The sequence below is a fragment of the Leptonychotes weddellii genome, chromosome 4 (genome assembly GCF_054177405.1).
Source record: "Leptonychotes weddellii isolate Sample4059 chromosome 4, ASM5417740v2, whole genome shotgun sequence".
In the NCBI taxonomy this organism is placed as follows: Eukaryota; Metazoa; Chordata; class Mammalia; order Carnivora; family Phocidae; genus Leptonychotes; species Leptonychotes weddellii.
In genome coordinates, this window is record NC_138372.1 from 119,050,082 (window position 1) to 119,066,734 (window position 16,653).

Below are 16,653 nucleotides of genomic sequence, written 5' to 3' on the forward strand. Positions count from 1 at the left end.
CTGCCCCCGATCATTGTGCTCATAGAGCAGACATTTTGTTTCATTTCTTGATGTACCTAAGCACAGAGAATAGTGTCCTGATACTTAGAAGGTGATCAATTTTTTGTTTAATTTTATTACAACTTTAAAAAATTGTGTGACAGTAATATTAGAATTCTATTACATCTGATCAGTTTTCTGTTTGAGCATGGATTGCTTTGTTAATGCTTTTTCTGAGATTCTGATCGTGTTTTTGTTTGTTCTTTTGTTATTTTTATATTTGTGTCTATGTGTGTCAGGATCATTTTAATTGAAACTGACCTCCAGAAGAAAATACCTGGATTAAGGTAAAATTTTAATCTAAACCATAAGAGAAGTGGAAAGCAAACTGGATTTTTCTTGGTTTGTACTTTCTAGTTTTCTTTTTTTTTTTTTTAAAGATTTTATTTATTTATTTGAGAGAGAGAGAGAGAGCACATGAAAGGGGGGAGGGTCAGAGGGAGAAGCAGACTCCCTGCTAAGCAGGGAGCCCGATGCGGGACTGGGACTCCAGGATCATGACCTGAGCCGAAGGCAGTCGCTTAAACAACTAAGCCACCCAGGCGCCCTGTACTTTCTATTTTTCAAATTGCTCTCTCCACCTTGTTCCTCCTTTCTTAGTACAGGTCTTCTCCTTTTCATTCCCTGTATTGACCCACTAATTGAAAATGCATATATTCTCTAATTAAAGTTTGGGAAGTGAAGACATTTTTACATTTCATCACCACTCCTAAAAGGAGATGGGGCGTGGCAAACATTAGACAAAAAAAATCCCTACATCACAATAAAATTAAGAAAATGCCAGAACCAGAAGCTGCGATTAGGAAGGGATCTGTGAAGTCTGGTCTGAGATGCAATAGAAGGCTATAGCCTGAGGGGTGCCTTCTTAGAACTCTTGTAGATTATTAGTTCTCTAAACTTGGAAGACTTTCTCAAGGATCACTTAACAGAGATAGCATCTATTTCAGGAAAAGCAGCAAATATCCCTGCAGAGAACCAGTTTAACTTTGAAGAAAAGAAAGGTGAAGATACTGAACGGAACAGACCAACCTTATATTATTTCTGTCTTCAACCTACCTTTGTGGCTATAAACAAGGAAATAGGAAGGCAATGATCTATGGCAAGATGGACAGCCCTTGCTGCTGTAAACCCTTACATGACAGAATAGGGGGGAGATACACCTGCCCAGGTGAAAGAAAATTGCATGCAAAGTCAAAGTTTCAGAAAACCTAATTGACTAGAAGCTGCAAGCTACCCATCTCAAAACTCTCCATCAAAAGACTGTATACAATAACTATCTAATTGTAGATTAGATTGTTGGCATTGCTGCCATAATAAATGACCATAAACTTAGCAGCCAAATACAAATTTATTATCTCATGATTTCTATAGGTTAAAAGTCTGGATAGGCTTGGCTAGGTTCTCTGCATAAGGTCTCACAAGGGTGAAATCAAAGTGTGGTACTCTTAATGTATATAATTGGAAGAATCTACTTCCAACCTTATTCAGGATGTTGGCTGAATTTGATTTCTTGCAATTCTAGGACTGAGATCCCATTTCCTTGCTGGTTGTCAGCCAGGGGCTGGTCTTTGCTCCTTTCTTTCTTTCTTTCTTTCTTTCTTTCTTTCTTTCTTTCTTTCTTTCTTTCTTTCTTTCTTTCTTTCTTTCTTTTCTTTCTTTCTTTCTTTCTTTCTTTCTTTCTTTCTTTCTTTTCTTTGTTTCTTTCTCTTTGTTTCTTTCTTCTTTCTTTCTCTTTCTTTCTTTCTTCTTTCTTTCTTTCTTTCTTTCTTTCTTTCTTTCTTTCAGAGAGAGAGAGAGCACAAGCTAGGGGTAAGGGCAGAGGGAGAGGGAGAAGCAGACTGAGCACAAAGCCCGACGCGCGGCTCGATGCCAGGACTCCGAGATCATGACCTGAGCCGAAAGCAGCCTTTAACCAACTGAGCCACCCAGGCGCCCCTCCTCTATTCTTTTTCATGCTTTCCATGTGCCCCTGTTGCAGCAATGGCAGATGGAGATCCTCTCACACTTCAGGCCTATCTGATCATTGCTTCATCTCTCGGATTCCAGCTGAAAATTGTTCTCTGCTTTTAAGGACTCATACACTAACATTAAGTCTACCTGCATAATCCATAATAATATCCCTATTTGAAGATTGGTAACCTTACAACTGCAAAATTCCTTTCGCCATATGATGTATTATATTCACAGACTCCAGGTATTTGGGAGTGGCCATCTTTGAGGGACCATTCTGTTTAGTGTGATGAAGATTATTAACATAACAGTAACACATCTATAAATAGGATGTAAAATCAAAGAAGAAAGGGAATGAGCTTAAAAGAAGATAAATTGAACAGAGGAATCACACAGGGACACAGGCCAAGAGTTCTGAAAATAAAAGTTCTTCACAGTCTCAAAGAAGTGATAGACAAAAATGATCTCCCTTAAAAAAAGCAAAAGGCCAAGAGGATACATAGATTGAAAAATGATGTCATAAAACAATAAAATAAGTTGAAAAGAGGCTTAACAGAGCTTAACAAAGGATATAAAAAAATAAAATATTACAAAGATGGTTATATGTAAAGCAGATAAAAAAAAAGTACAGATGTGACTCTAAACATCACCGAAAACAAAAGAAGCATCAGAAAGAGACCTGAGATAATTATTCAAAACAAAATGAAACAAATAGAAAACTTAAAATAATTAAAAAAAATAAAATGTACACAAAAGAGATAGAAAAGTCAAATATAGATAGCTAGAGTAATTAGTTGTTTGGGAGATTGGGGGTAGAAAGTAACTAAAAATATTTAATAAATACAATACAAGAAAGGATCTTCAAATGGACCATGGCAAAACCAACTTAAGAAGAGAAGCACATGTTTTAAACTTTGATGGAATTAATGAGTTGGAATGAAGAAAATGGCGGAGGGAAGGCTACTAATTGTGCTAATTTCCTCACCCCATCTTTCATAGCAGGTGGTCAGTAGGGCCGAAAGTTAAAACATATTTCTTTAAGAACAATGACTCTAAACTTAATAAACTTAATATTTTTCATAATCATGTAATCTTAAAGGAAATTAGAGACGTTTAAAAATCATATAATCTTAAAGGAAATAGATGTTTAAAAATCATCTCTACAGTGGTCAACAGGGACAACAACTTATTTGAATTTCAGCAAGAAATTTGGCATCAGTTAAGTTTATTTTTCTTCAGTTAAATTCAGATAAAACTAATTTTAAAATGTCATTTGCATAAATTGTACCTATTACTTATCTAACTGTTTAGCCATCTTCAATCTATCTGGCCATCTTTTCTATCTAAATATGGGCATTAAAGACTGACTGAAAACCTATTAACCTTAAATTAACTATGTTAAATCCTGGCTGTTAGAATTTGGGGTGCTTGTGTAATATTCATAGTCTATTGGATTTGAATTAAATTATACATACATCTCTTTAACAAATAAAAAGTAATTAAAACTTACTTATGCTTAAATTTGCATTCAGCTTCCTATTTTATGCCTTCTCCCCTGCACCCCCCCACCCCCGGCAAAGGCAAATGGTACCATATATTCCGGACCCAATAAAGCTCCTGAGCATCTTCCAAAATTTATATCCAGAGATCAGTGGGGACTATGATAGCATATATCTGAGACTGTAGGTTCTATTTCTGCTTCTGGAATAGACCAGTTCTGGTAATGGGAACTTCCTCCTCAGTAGAATGACTCACAGGCTGACCCTAAGAGAGTTGCAGGCAATGTGGATATTAGCAGGAAAGACAGCTTTTCTAGACTCCTTTATCTTACTAAGTACATATTGCTTCCGATATAGGATATATTTCTTCAGGTTTCCAGTAGTCCTCTTGTGTCTGTGCCTGGTGAGACTGTGAGTTTTATTTCCTCTAATCTCTTCTCCCTGTGCTATGTCCCCCAAGCCTTCTCTACACGCACAGAGGTTCACATGCTGTCATCCTATTATGAACTGTACCATTGACTGTATCACTTTGCCCTTTCCTGTACCCCAAAAGAGAGGTACCTATTGCATTTATATAATAAAATTTTAGATAATAGGATTTTGGAGGCTTAAGAGTAAAATTCTCAATGATTAAAATTACTTTCTAGATAAGTAACGATCCTGTGGGCATTACTTACAGAAACTGGTTTGTAAAGGATAATAACTGTAGGAAGTAGTGGTAGTCGAATTCATCTCTTTGTCAATCTTGTGGAAAAATAAATTTTGTAATTCTCACCTTTATTTATATTATATAATGATCACACTTTGACTCTACAAGCAACTTTTTTGGAAGGCTAAACATAAAATTATAGAGGTACCGGAGGTCACAATAACAGCATAATTACAATACTAATTCAATCAGTACCTATTATTAGTTTCAAACAATATTTTCTTTTTTTTTCAAGTTTCCAATCACCAAATCCCTTCTATTATCAAACTCAGATATATCATTAACATCATTCCCAAAATGTCATTAACTTTAAAATTTGTAAAATAATTACGTGTATCTCAAAATAATATTTTGCAATGATTTTACATTTCATTTTCTTATAATGAACCCTAATTTAGTTGGTTAAGTAAAGTATAAGTAAAAAGGCCTCTAAATACATTTCTCACAAAAGAAAAACGCTTCCCAGCCAAGTGCCTGTGGAGATTTTTTCTCTTCCCATTCACAGTGACATACAACAAAGAAACTGCTAGAAGAACAGAAGGTGCATCTACAACATCAGTCATCAGAACAAAACATAAGTCAGGGACCTGGATTCTTGTCAGACCTCTGCCACTTTGCAAGTCACTTCACCCCTCCAAGACGTACAGTCTCCTCTATAAAATGGAAGGGTTGAACCATGTGAGGTGAAGTCTGACATTTCTGTGAGCACCAAAATTCCATGAGTTTTCATTTAATCATATTGTCAACAAAGGGGGAGTCAACTCATTTCGTGGTATAGCATCCCAAATTGTTAGTTGATGGCAATGGGAAAGAACATGGGGGGGGGGTCTCAAAGTCAGAAATCCAGCTTTTATTTGTTTGTTTATCATAAAAATGTGAGTCCCTGAGAAATTCACTTCACTTTTTTCAGTCTCAATTTCCATATTTATAAATGAAACTTTAAATATATCTGCCTGACCTTTATTTACCATTGTACACCATTTTTGACGCAATTGCAACCTTCAAGGGTTCTACGGACTTTACAGTTTACCTCTCCTCCTCAACACCCCAATTCCCTGTTCCTCTTGCTGTGTTGTTATTGTCCCAGCAATGTCCTAGAAAGTACACACAATCAATAAGTGAGCATCAGATGTAGTCTGAGTCTGTAAGAGTGGAAGAAATGTTATTTGCAGATAGTAAGGGAAAACAAATATTTATAAAAGCACAGCAAAAAAAATTAAGAATTAAAGTAAAAAAGGTATCAAATAATTCAGTTGTTGTTTTCTGCAGTTATAAGTTACTTGGTTTAAAGAACTCTTCCTGGATATTGTTTCAAAGATCTAAAATTTTCTCAATTTGGAAACCATAGGCATGCCTAACTATATGTTTGCCACTTTCTACTTAGGGCACATTGTACTTCTATCTCTCTATATTTCTTAAATATCATCATTTTATTTTCCAATGAGAATTATTGAAACTGGTTTCTGCTCTCTCCTTCACATACTGGTTCTTGGAGTTTAATTTTTTTTGAAATATTTTTGGTGGATGTCTTAAAATCAAAACATTGAAATGTGTTTTGTGCACAAATTTTATTCAAAGGTTGAAACCAGAATGGTGGCTCATTTTCTAACATTTTGAATTTAAATGAACTTTTGGTACAACTACATTTATTCCATATATCTTGAATTACTTACTGTGCAGTCTATCCAATCCAAATTGAAGTTGTTTATAAAACAATTGAAATCACAATACAGAGTTAAAAAAAACTGGACTACTTTAAATTTTATTAGCTTTTGAATTTGGAGGTGATCAGGGTGTGAGCTTGTGCCATAGAAGATAATTTAAAATTATTGAAACACTTCACATATTTTTAAAACCACTTCATTGGGGGAAATGATGGTTTTGGAAAATGGCTATGAGGGTGTAAAATTATCAGAGAGCTTAAGTGCTTCAGTGTAAAAGTGATCAAGGTTCTTTGCTTGCACATCACAAAGCAATTGAAAATTACTGAAGTGCTTCAAGTGGTTCATGTTTCCAGAAGAGTTTGCAGTCTTTCTTCCTCAGAGTGCTTTAGAGTTTTGAATGTCTGAATAATTCCAATATATTGCAATTATACACACACACACACACACATGGGCTTGATTATCAGTTTAGAAGTCAATGCAAATATTGAACTGCCAAGCTTCGTCTACGCAAATATGAAGAGATTGGAGATCGTTGATTTCGAGCGACCAAAATGAATTCATGAAGCCAGGTCTACATTTGAAAATTACAGTATAAAATTTGGCTGTTATTCAGAAAAATGAAGCTGGAGAAGAGAGATTTGGGGAGGGGGGGAGGGAAGAGGTAATAATATTTTTGTTTTGTTTTGCCCTTAGGTAATGTATCAATTTCAATTTTAAAAAATTAGTCAGAATTCAAGTTTCTTATAGATAACTGGAAAATTGGTATTAAAGAATATCAAAATACAGAGAGTTAGTGACTTAATTTGTGATCCTAAAGCCGTAGAATCCACGTCTGATTTTTAAAGTTGATAATGAAAAACAATGTAATTCTATAATTGTTAAGGCAGAATTCTAGAATGATTCCAACAATCTTTTTGGCTTCAGCTTCTACTGGATTAGGAAATACTCAAGCTACCTTGATTTTAAGGCCATCTATCTCATGCTTTAAACATATCTAATCTGATATATAGCCAATCAGCCAATTTATTAAACACCAGCTATGTGCTAAGCACTATACTAGTCACTGAAGATATTACAAAATACAGACAGAACAACTGCCTTCAGAAACTTCAGAGTTAGAAAGACTTTAGAAGTTTTATAAGGCAGCCTTCCTTTACAAAGAAGAAAACTGAACCCCAGAGAAATAACATGACTGGTTCATTGTCACAATCCTAGTGTGAGAGGCTAAACAAGAGCTGGCCTTTATAATACCCATCACCAGGCTAACCCATCCCACCACCCCCCTCTCCTCTAGAACCCTCAGTTTGTTTCTCAGGGTCCATAGTCTCTCATGGTTCGTCTCCCCCTCCGATTTCCCCTCCTTCATTTTTCCCTTCCTACTGTCCTCTTCTTTTTTTTTAACATATAATGTATTGTTTGTTTCAGAGGTACAAGTCTGTGATTCAACAGTTTTACACAATTCACAGTGCTCACCAAAGCATACACCCTCACCAATGTCTATCACCCAGCCACCCCATGCCTCCCATCCCCCATCACTCCAGCAACCCTCAGTTTGTTTCCTGAGATTAAGAATACCTCATATCCATGAGATCATATGATACATGTCAGAAGGGTAAAATGAAGGGGGGAGATCGGAGGGGGAGACAAACCATGAGACACTATGGACTCTGAGAAACAAACTGAGGGTTCTAGATGGGAGGGGGTGGGGGGATGGGTTAGCCTGGTGATGGGTATTAAAGAGGGCATTTATTGAATGGAGCACTGGGTGTTATATGCAAACAATGAATCATGGAACACTACATCAAAAACTAATGATGTAATGTATGGTGATTAACATAACATAAAATTAAAAAAAAAAAAAAAAAGGCCGGCCTTTAGTGGTAATGCCCTCTCCTCGGACTAACATCATTGAAATTCCATTTCAATTTTGTTTATCTGGCATTAGTAAATTTTTGAAGCCTGAGGGGGATTAAGGTCAAAAAGTTGAAAATTGGGAGAAGCACAATACTGATAATTACTAGGGATAATTTGACTCCAGTTCTCAGCCAAGAACATTACCAATAAATAATATAAATAAGGTACATCATATGTAACTTAGAATCATTGCTCATACCTGAATGTCTGAATATGAACATTCAGATAATACGGATTGGAAATCTGATAAACTAACAATCTAAAAGTCGGGGAAGTATGAATGCATATTATCATAATGAGTAAAATTCTGAAAAAAACCCATAAAATTAATATTCAAAACAATATTAAGAAAATTATAATAAGTGGGAAAGAGGTTTGTGATGCACTCTTAAATAACTTTAGTTAGAATATTATGTATTTTTTTGGGCGCCTGGGTGGCTCAGTCGTTAAGCGTCTGCCTTCGGCTCAGGTCATGATCCCAGGGTCCTGGGATCGAGTCCCACATTGGGCTCCCTGCTCGGCAAGAAGCCTGCTTCTCCCTCTCCCATTCCCCCTGCTTGTGTTCCTGCTCTCGCTATCTCTCTCTCTGTCAAATAAATAAATAAAATCTTTAAAAAAAAAGAATATTATGTATTTTTCGGGGCACCTGGGTGACGCCTTCAGTTAAGCTTCCTACTCTTGGTTTTGGCTCAGGTAGTGATCTCTGGGTTGTGAGATCTAGCCCCACAATGGGTTCTGTGCTCAGCGTGGAGTCTGTTTGAGATTCTCTCTCTCCTTCTGCTCTCCTACTTGTGTTCTCTCCCTCTGAAATAAATAATTAAAATCTTTTTTTTTTAAGAGACTTTTTTTTTTTTTTAAAGATTTTTTATTTATTTGACAGAGAGAGACAAGTGAGAGAGGGAACACAAGCAAGGGGAGTGGGAGAGGGAGAAGCAGGCTTCCCGCGGAGCAGGGAGCCCGATGCGGGGCTCGATCCCATGACCCTGGGATCATGACCTGAGCCGAAGGCAGACGCTTAACGACTGAGCCACCCAGGTGCCCCATAAATAATTAAAATCTTTAAAAAAAAAGAATATTATCTATTTTTCAACCAATAGATGCTTATTGGAATAAAAATAACAACATAAAGAAATATATCTTAGATGTGATTATATAGTCATTATTATAATGACCATATATTTACAGTATTATTTTGTATATCTGAATCCAAAACTACACAAAGTAACATTAGGTACTCTAATTTTTAATAAGATAATTCCATTTAAGATATGACATTTTCATGTATAATTTATTTTTATGAATTATTCTCATCTTGTGAGCATGAATTGAAAGACAAATGTTGAAATGTCACGAGTAGGAAAAACTTTAAAATAAAGTACAACATTCAAGATAAAGTATACTTGATCCAGACATAATAAAGAATATAAAGAGAAGAAATAAAAGGGAAAGTTTCAGAGAAAAGAGCTTTTCCCTACACCAACTCAAACATTTGGATCCCAAGGCAATAGTACAAATAATTCTTGGGAGCCAAGAATCACTTGGCTAAATATTTAAAGTTAACAAACTTTCTCGATAATGTAATTTCATAAAAACAGAATCAAAAAGTTAGTGCAAGTCCATGGTTTCTAATAATACAAAATCATAAAAATACTAAATATAATTTCATTTAATTACTGACTTCCTTCATGTAATAATTGCTTAATAAATGATTTTCCCCAGAAAGTCTCTTGAAATGTTTCGTTCCACTTTGGAAGACTATTTTTCTGGCATAATGACTTTTCCAGCCCTAGTCTCAATAGTCTACAAATGATATTTCAGTATTTCACAGCAATAGGATGTATGGATTCACATGAGAAAAAAGAAACTCATTATCATTTTGGGTAGATAATATGGTACAAAAATATAACTAAGCAAGGTAAGATAAAACAATAAGCCAGGAAAACACCATTAGGGCACAATAAAAGCTAAAGACCAAAGTACTTCGAACACATAGGAATATTCCCTGCACACAATATGCTGGTTCACAGAAGATGTCCTCTTAATCCCTGTTGCTTCACATACATCAACAAAGCAAAGCATTTTGGATTTATTCAAATCTAGTATGCAATTCAGATTTGTTCTTTATGAGAAGTTCTCTCTAGAAACTGTTGCATCAAATACACTGAAGAGCATGACTTTGCCTGAAATTGTAAAGTCTAAACATCACTTCATGCTGAAGCCAACATACACATTAAAAAAAAAAAAATGTGAACCTTGACAAATATTTCCACAAGTACACAAAAAACTACAAACTCAGGGTACAAAATCATTTGTAGAATATTATTTCAGTTATTTCAAACACACTCAAAGACTAGGAGAAATCTTATCTTTAAGCATAGATGGGATTTTTAGGTGTTTTTGATTTTTTCTTTATTATTTGCTATATTGAAATAGTGTAAAAATGCTATCTTTAAATATGTTGAACAGGTAAAAAGCCCTATAGTAAGATACAGAAATATTGATCTATGTCAACACAAAGCAATTAATTAAAACTCTTTTTTTGTATGAATGATCAACTGGCTTCCATTCTACCTGATAGTATTAAGACCCAGCTGACTATCGAAACCCAAATAGAATCCCACGGGAAGTTTTGTCAACAATTTTTCTGTAATCAAGATGTTCTGTACCTACTTCACTCCACGTGGGCACCAACTAATAAAATTTGGTAGATATTAAGCTTAAAAACAATTTTATTGACTTATTTGGAAGGTAAGAAAAACACTTCATGCACTTGGCTCATTCCAAATTCTTAATCCAACAGATACTGTTGAGAACAGTTCATTTCCAGGTGTAATGTTCCAGAGATGAAAAGAAGAAAATGTGGTCCCTCCTGGGAGTGCATGGTTTTGGAAAGGAAAAGGGTATAAATATTACAAATACGTGTTCTCTGTGTGTACATGTAGCATATATTTTTAGATGGTTGATACATCAAAGCTATATACAAACAAGTGTGTACATTTAAAAATATGTATGTATATATGTATGTGTGTATGTACATTCTATGCATATTTACTTTTTAGATAAGGAATAAATCCAATAAAATATATTTGTATTTGTCAGGACTTATCAAATAATTCAATACAGTACACTTTTAACATGGGTGCCTGAACTTTGTGAAATAGAGCTGGAATTTGAATTTTAATCTTCTCTATGCTTCCTGGGGAAGTGAACTTGGTGATGTTGCCCCCAAATCCCCAACAGTGAAAGTGTGATTACATATTTAAACTGTAAGTTTCCTTTTATTTTTTTTAAAGATTTTATTTATTTATTTGACAGAGAGAGAGTAAGAGAGCACAAGCAGGGGGAGCAGCAGAGGGAGAGGGAGAAGCAGGCTCCCTGCTAAGCAAGGAGCCCGATGTGGGACTCAATCCCAGGACCCTGGTATCATGACCTGAGACGAAGGCAGATGCTTACTCCACGGAGCCACCCAGGCTTCCCTATAAGTTTCCTTTTAAATGCTGCTCTATGTCTTACAATATTTGATGCATAGTCTCTCAAAAATCATTCTTTTCTAAGTATTTCTTTTTTTTTCTTATGGCTTCCTTTTTAACCAAAATAGTTACTTAATACTATGTTATCTAATTTCCAGTAATAGGATTTTTAAAAAATTTCCTTTGGTTATTAGTTTTCAATTTCAGAGTTTTGGAGAGAAGAACATAATATGATGTTGATTTTTCAAAATGTATTAAGGATTATTTTTGCCCAAGCCTATGATAAAATTTTGTGAATCCTTGAAAGGAATATGTGATCTTGGTATTCTGGGTATAGAGTTTTAAAATCATGTTTTTCAGATGTTTCTTAATTTGTACTTTGTCAGCCTTATCTATCAATTTTTGAAAGAGGTATGTTAAATTCTTTAGCTAAGACTTCTAACTTACCTGTCTATCCCTTCAATTCAGTCAGTCACATTCAATATACTCAGAGGCATTAACAGACTATTTCATTTATCTACATTGTTCATTATTTTGAGTCCCTTGAAGGCAGAGACTTGTCAGTCACTGTCACATTCGAAATAAGGAATATAAGGCCTGGATATAGGAAACCGTGAACTCATCTTTGCTGAATTAAAGAACAAGTATCTATTAAAGCAGAGTTAATTTTAGAATATTTTCCCATGAGACTTATATACTTGAACTGGTAAAACTGCATATTTTCCCTAGTATCTTGTATTTGTGTAAAATATGCCTGTTCAGGCAGTGTGTGGACAAGACGGAGTAACTAGTTTATAGGAAGATTTAATCTGTAGGTATATTTTCATGATCTAAAAAACCAAGTTGGATGATTTTAGATAATCATTTTCTTCATACCTGCTTAGGTTAGACCTGCTAAACAAGAAGATAAATGTTTTCATAAACATTCTGGAATCTACATATTAATGTGACTATTTACCATTTGTAATCCTCTTACAAATTAAGATTTTTAAAATTTTTGGTGTTAATTACCTTCCATCCATATAATATTCAAAGATAAATTCAATTACATCACTTCACAGATACATTTTCTTTATGATCCAAAACAAAGGTTAGACATGATTTTCAATTATGTATTGAGCATCTACTATGTATCCTTGTGCATCCCACAACCTAAGATGAACGGAAAGAAATTAAGTATGTCATTAACATATACATCAACATCAGTAACATATAAATATGTCAACTAAAAATGTCAATAAATATAAATAATATAATGGCAATTGCTATGAAGAAAATATACTTGGGAATAATAACATTAGAGAATGATAAGGTTATGGCTACTTTAGAGCAGCCTCTGTGAGAGGAAAACATCTGACTTGAGACAACAATGATGAGAATTGGAGGTCACACAAAGAGTTGACGGATAGTCTCATAATTTCTCACTGAAAATATTAAAATCTGACTCACTGAATTGTTGCTATTTCAAAATATCAATGTTACAAACAAAGGTTATAGATTTAATACTACTGAATACATCAAAAAGGGGGGATATTTTTTACCACAAAGGTACTAAGGATATCCATAACTTGAAAAAAAAATTTCCATTGTCAGGGGGCACCTGGGTGGCTGAGGCGGTTAAGTGTCTGCCTTCGGCTCAGGGTCCTGGGATCAAGCCCTGCATCGGGCTCTCTGCTCAGTGGGGAGTCTGCTTCTCCCTTTCGCTCTCCTGCTCCCTCTGTGTGTGCAAGCTCAGTCTCTCTCTCTCTCCCTCTCTCTCAAATAAATAAATAAATCTTAAGAAAAAAATTCCATTGTGGGAATAGGTGACCATATTGAAGAGTAAGGCAAGAATTCAAATGCATATGCTCTACTTTATGTTCCCAAAGATTTAGTCATTTTATTGGCACAAATCCTAAACAATGGTGTTAATTTATTTTGAAAAAAAATGTGTGTATTAATATTTACCTGTCTTACTGATATTTATCAAATAACTTATTTAATCATAGGCGAGGAGAAAATGTTAACAGATTTATTTTAAAAGTTTAAAAATTAAATTCCTCAAAAAGTGTACCACCTTTTCTCATACAAACTTAGTTAGTGTATATCCTAATAAAAACTCATGAATATGTTATTTGGACTGGACTGTTCTTTCATCTTATTTCAACCCCCCTTTTTTTCCCCTTTAAAACCTATTCCCAATACCAAATACCAATTTAAGTACAGTATAACAATGGGGAATTATTTTTGCATAATTATGGGAAAAAATAAACAGTCTATGCAAACCAAAAAAAAAAACTTCATAGCTACAGTCATTTGAATCTGCAATTGAACTCCTTAGAGAACTTGCAATTAATTAGATTTTCCTTATGACTCATTTTTGAGCTTCAGAAGCTTATCTAATGTGCCATTATAGGAAGACTCTAAGAAGTTGTGCAGTCAAGAAATGTATTTTCTTTGTTTATAGGGATTTCAAAATGTATTTAAGACTAGAATATTTCTCTTTCTAACCCACCCACTCAACTGTGCACTCAATGAGATGGCTCTTCAAGACACCAGATTAGAGAACTCTATGTTGATTTTCTTCTGAACTTGGCCCCTGTCTCTCATACTTTACATTGCTGGGTATTGCACCATTGATAGTTTCTTACCCTGCCCAGGACTTGGATGCACACTCCTTGAAAGAAAAATGAGACTTCAGAGTGAGTCAGTCTTGAAAACATGAAAGAGATTCCGTTCAAAGCAGAAAGGTTTCAAGTTAGAAATCTTTGCAGACTGTAAGATGTAATTTCACTACCATTGTCAGAACATTCTAAAGGTGAAACTAGGAAAAATAATGCTTCTTTTCAAAATAAAAATAAATAAAAATCACAGACATTTGGAAGTCAGAATTTAAGTAACAACATCATAGGTTTTAATTTTAATTAGTTTACCCTAATTTAGATCTAATATTGGTTTTCTCCTTAAATACCGGTATTTTAAAATCATATTCTATGCTTTTAGTTTTGTTCTTTCTGCATATAACTCAGTCAAGACTTAATCAAAGTCTGAAGAAAAAGCTCCTTCAGAGAACTGACAGAATAACCACCACTTCTTGAATGTCAATTGCAGAAAATTAACATTAGACAGGAAGTTAAGAGATGTTCATTCCCATCTTGCTTGGTCACTAAATATCTAGGTGACCTAAAGCAAATGACTTAGCCTATTTGTAAAATGAAGATACATAATGACCAGAGTTGTTGTTTTTATCTATAATATCATATGCTTCCAAACATAAGAAAATAATATTCTGAAGCATATTTCTAAGTAATAAATGGAATTTCCACCAGGCGAATGTGCAGGATTCCAATGTGGCTTGAGTTTTTTAATAACAAAATGAGCATGTGTTAAATACGTATTACGGCTTACGCAAAATTTTTCAAACATTATATTAACTCTTAGAATAGCCCTGCTTTAATGATATTTTCTCCTCCATTTAATGGTAAAGGAAACAATAGTGCAGACAAGTTAAATTTCTTGTCCATTAGTCACAGAGGGAGAAAACTCTGAGCTGAATCTCAAATTTTAAGTATCTCACTCCAAAGCCAACGGTTTTTCTACACTGCCAAGGAGTTTTTAACTAGTGCATACAATTATTCAGTTGTGTCAAATAACACTGCAATGATTGTTTCTTGCTTTCCTTTCTAATTATTCTTAAATGAAAGCAGTTGCATTTAGCAGGAAATGTGTTAATCTCTCTCTTTCTTTTCCAAAGAGCAAGGGGTACCTTAAAAGCATTCCTGAGGTTTTTTTCTCAAAGTGGAGGCTTCTTTTGTTCTCCACAACTGAAACAATCTTCATCTACCAATTCCTCTGTTACAAATGTGTTAAACAGACTGCAAGGCTAGTAAAGTGTTACATTATTGTCTTTGGATTGCTGTCATTAGTACTTATCTAATTAGAATAACATTGCAAAATAAACCATTTTTTCCTTCAATATGCATTATATATGGTAGAAAGTCCATTCAACGCTGTGTGTTGTTTGATTATAATCCACTAAAGTCATCTACAAGATGTAGTTGAGGCACTTCTGAATTCTACCAGCTATTAAAAGCTCAGTGGTTCACAAATCAGTGCACATCTGCTATAGATTTCAACCTAGTATACTCAGGTCCTCTCATGAGTTCTCTTTGGGTACCAAAGAGAGCTTTTAAACAGTTACTAATGAGTCCTGATGCATCCCCTGAGATTGTATTTGTGCACACATACAGGGCAAAGTAACCATTATATAAATAACTTCAGTTACTGGAACCACTCCAGTATTATTTAATCCACATTTCAATACATTAATTACACAGCACCCCCATGAAGTATGCAAGTGCTTTTATTTCCATAGGCAAACCAAAGTAATTAAGCTAATTCTAAGTAAATTAAGTAAAACGAGGTACTAGGGAAGTCAACAATACACTTGACAAGGATGGAATTCAGGATTTTTGATACCCATTTTTAAACTCAAAAGGTGGTTTCAGAGACTATACAGATTTATATACATATATATATATACATATATGTATTATTTATTGGGAATACAATCAGGAGGCATAATCTGACTATAGAATCATCAACCAAATTTTAATAAAGATTACTGTTTAACAGCATCAATATAATGAAGGGATGAACAGAATTTTAGAGAATTTATTTTGAAATTTATCTAAACATGTTTGTGCACATACAAGTGCAGGATTAAGTGAGAAGCAAGCAGTGTTACTTTTTTTTTTTTTTTAATTCACCTGGGAAGCCTGGGTGGCCCAGTTAAGCATCTGCCTTCGGCTTAGGTCATAATCCCAGGGTCCTGAGATCCAGTCCCACATTGGGCTCCCTGCTCAGCAGGGAGTCTGCTTCTCCTTCTGCCTGCCACTCCCCACTGCTTGTGTGCTCTCTCTCTCTTACAAATAAATAAGTAAAATCTTTAAAAAAAATTCATTTGTATCTGTCACTTTTTTTTTATTATTACCTTCAGTTAGCCAACATAAAGTACATCATTAGTTTTGAGGTAGATTCAAAGATTCATTAGTTGCGTATAACACCCAGTGCTCATCACAACACGTGTCCTCCTTAATACCCACAATATTTTAAAGCAGAATGTGACTTGAGCCCTACATTTGCACCCACAAAACTTGCTCTGAGTTACTTTTCAAACTGCTTTACAACATGCCTAAGCAGGCTTATAATTTTGCTATTCTAAACAATGCCTTTGTTTTGAAGCAAACCCTAGAGGTAGTTATTTCCATCAAGTTGGTTTAGTTTAACATACTATTTTCTAGAGCCCTGGTACATGCAGTTCATAACTACAAGGGATACGAGACCTAAAAAGTAGATCCTAGAAGATGAAAGTTGTTTGAGCCAACATTTTTCTTTTAAACATCAAGGTATATCTCAGAACACTTCAG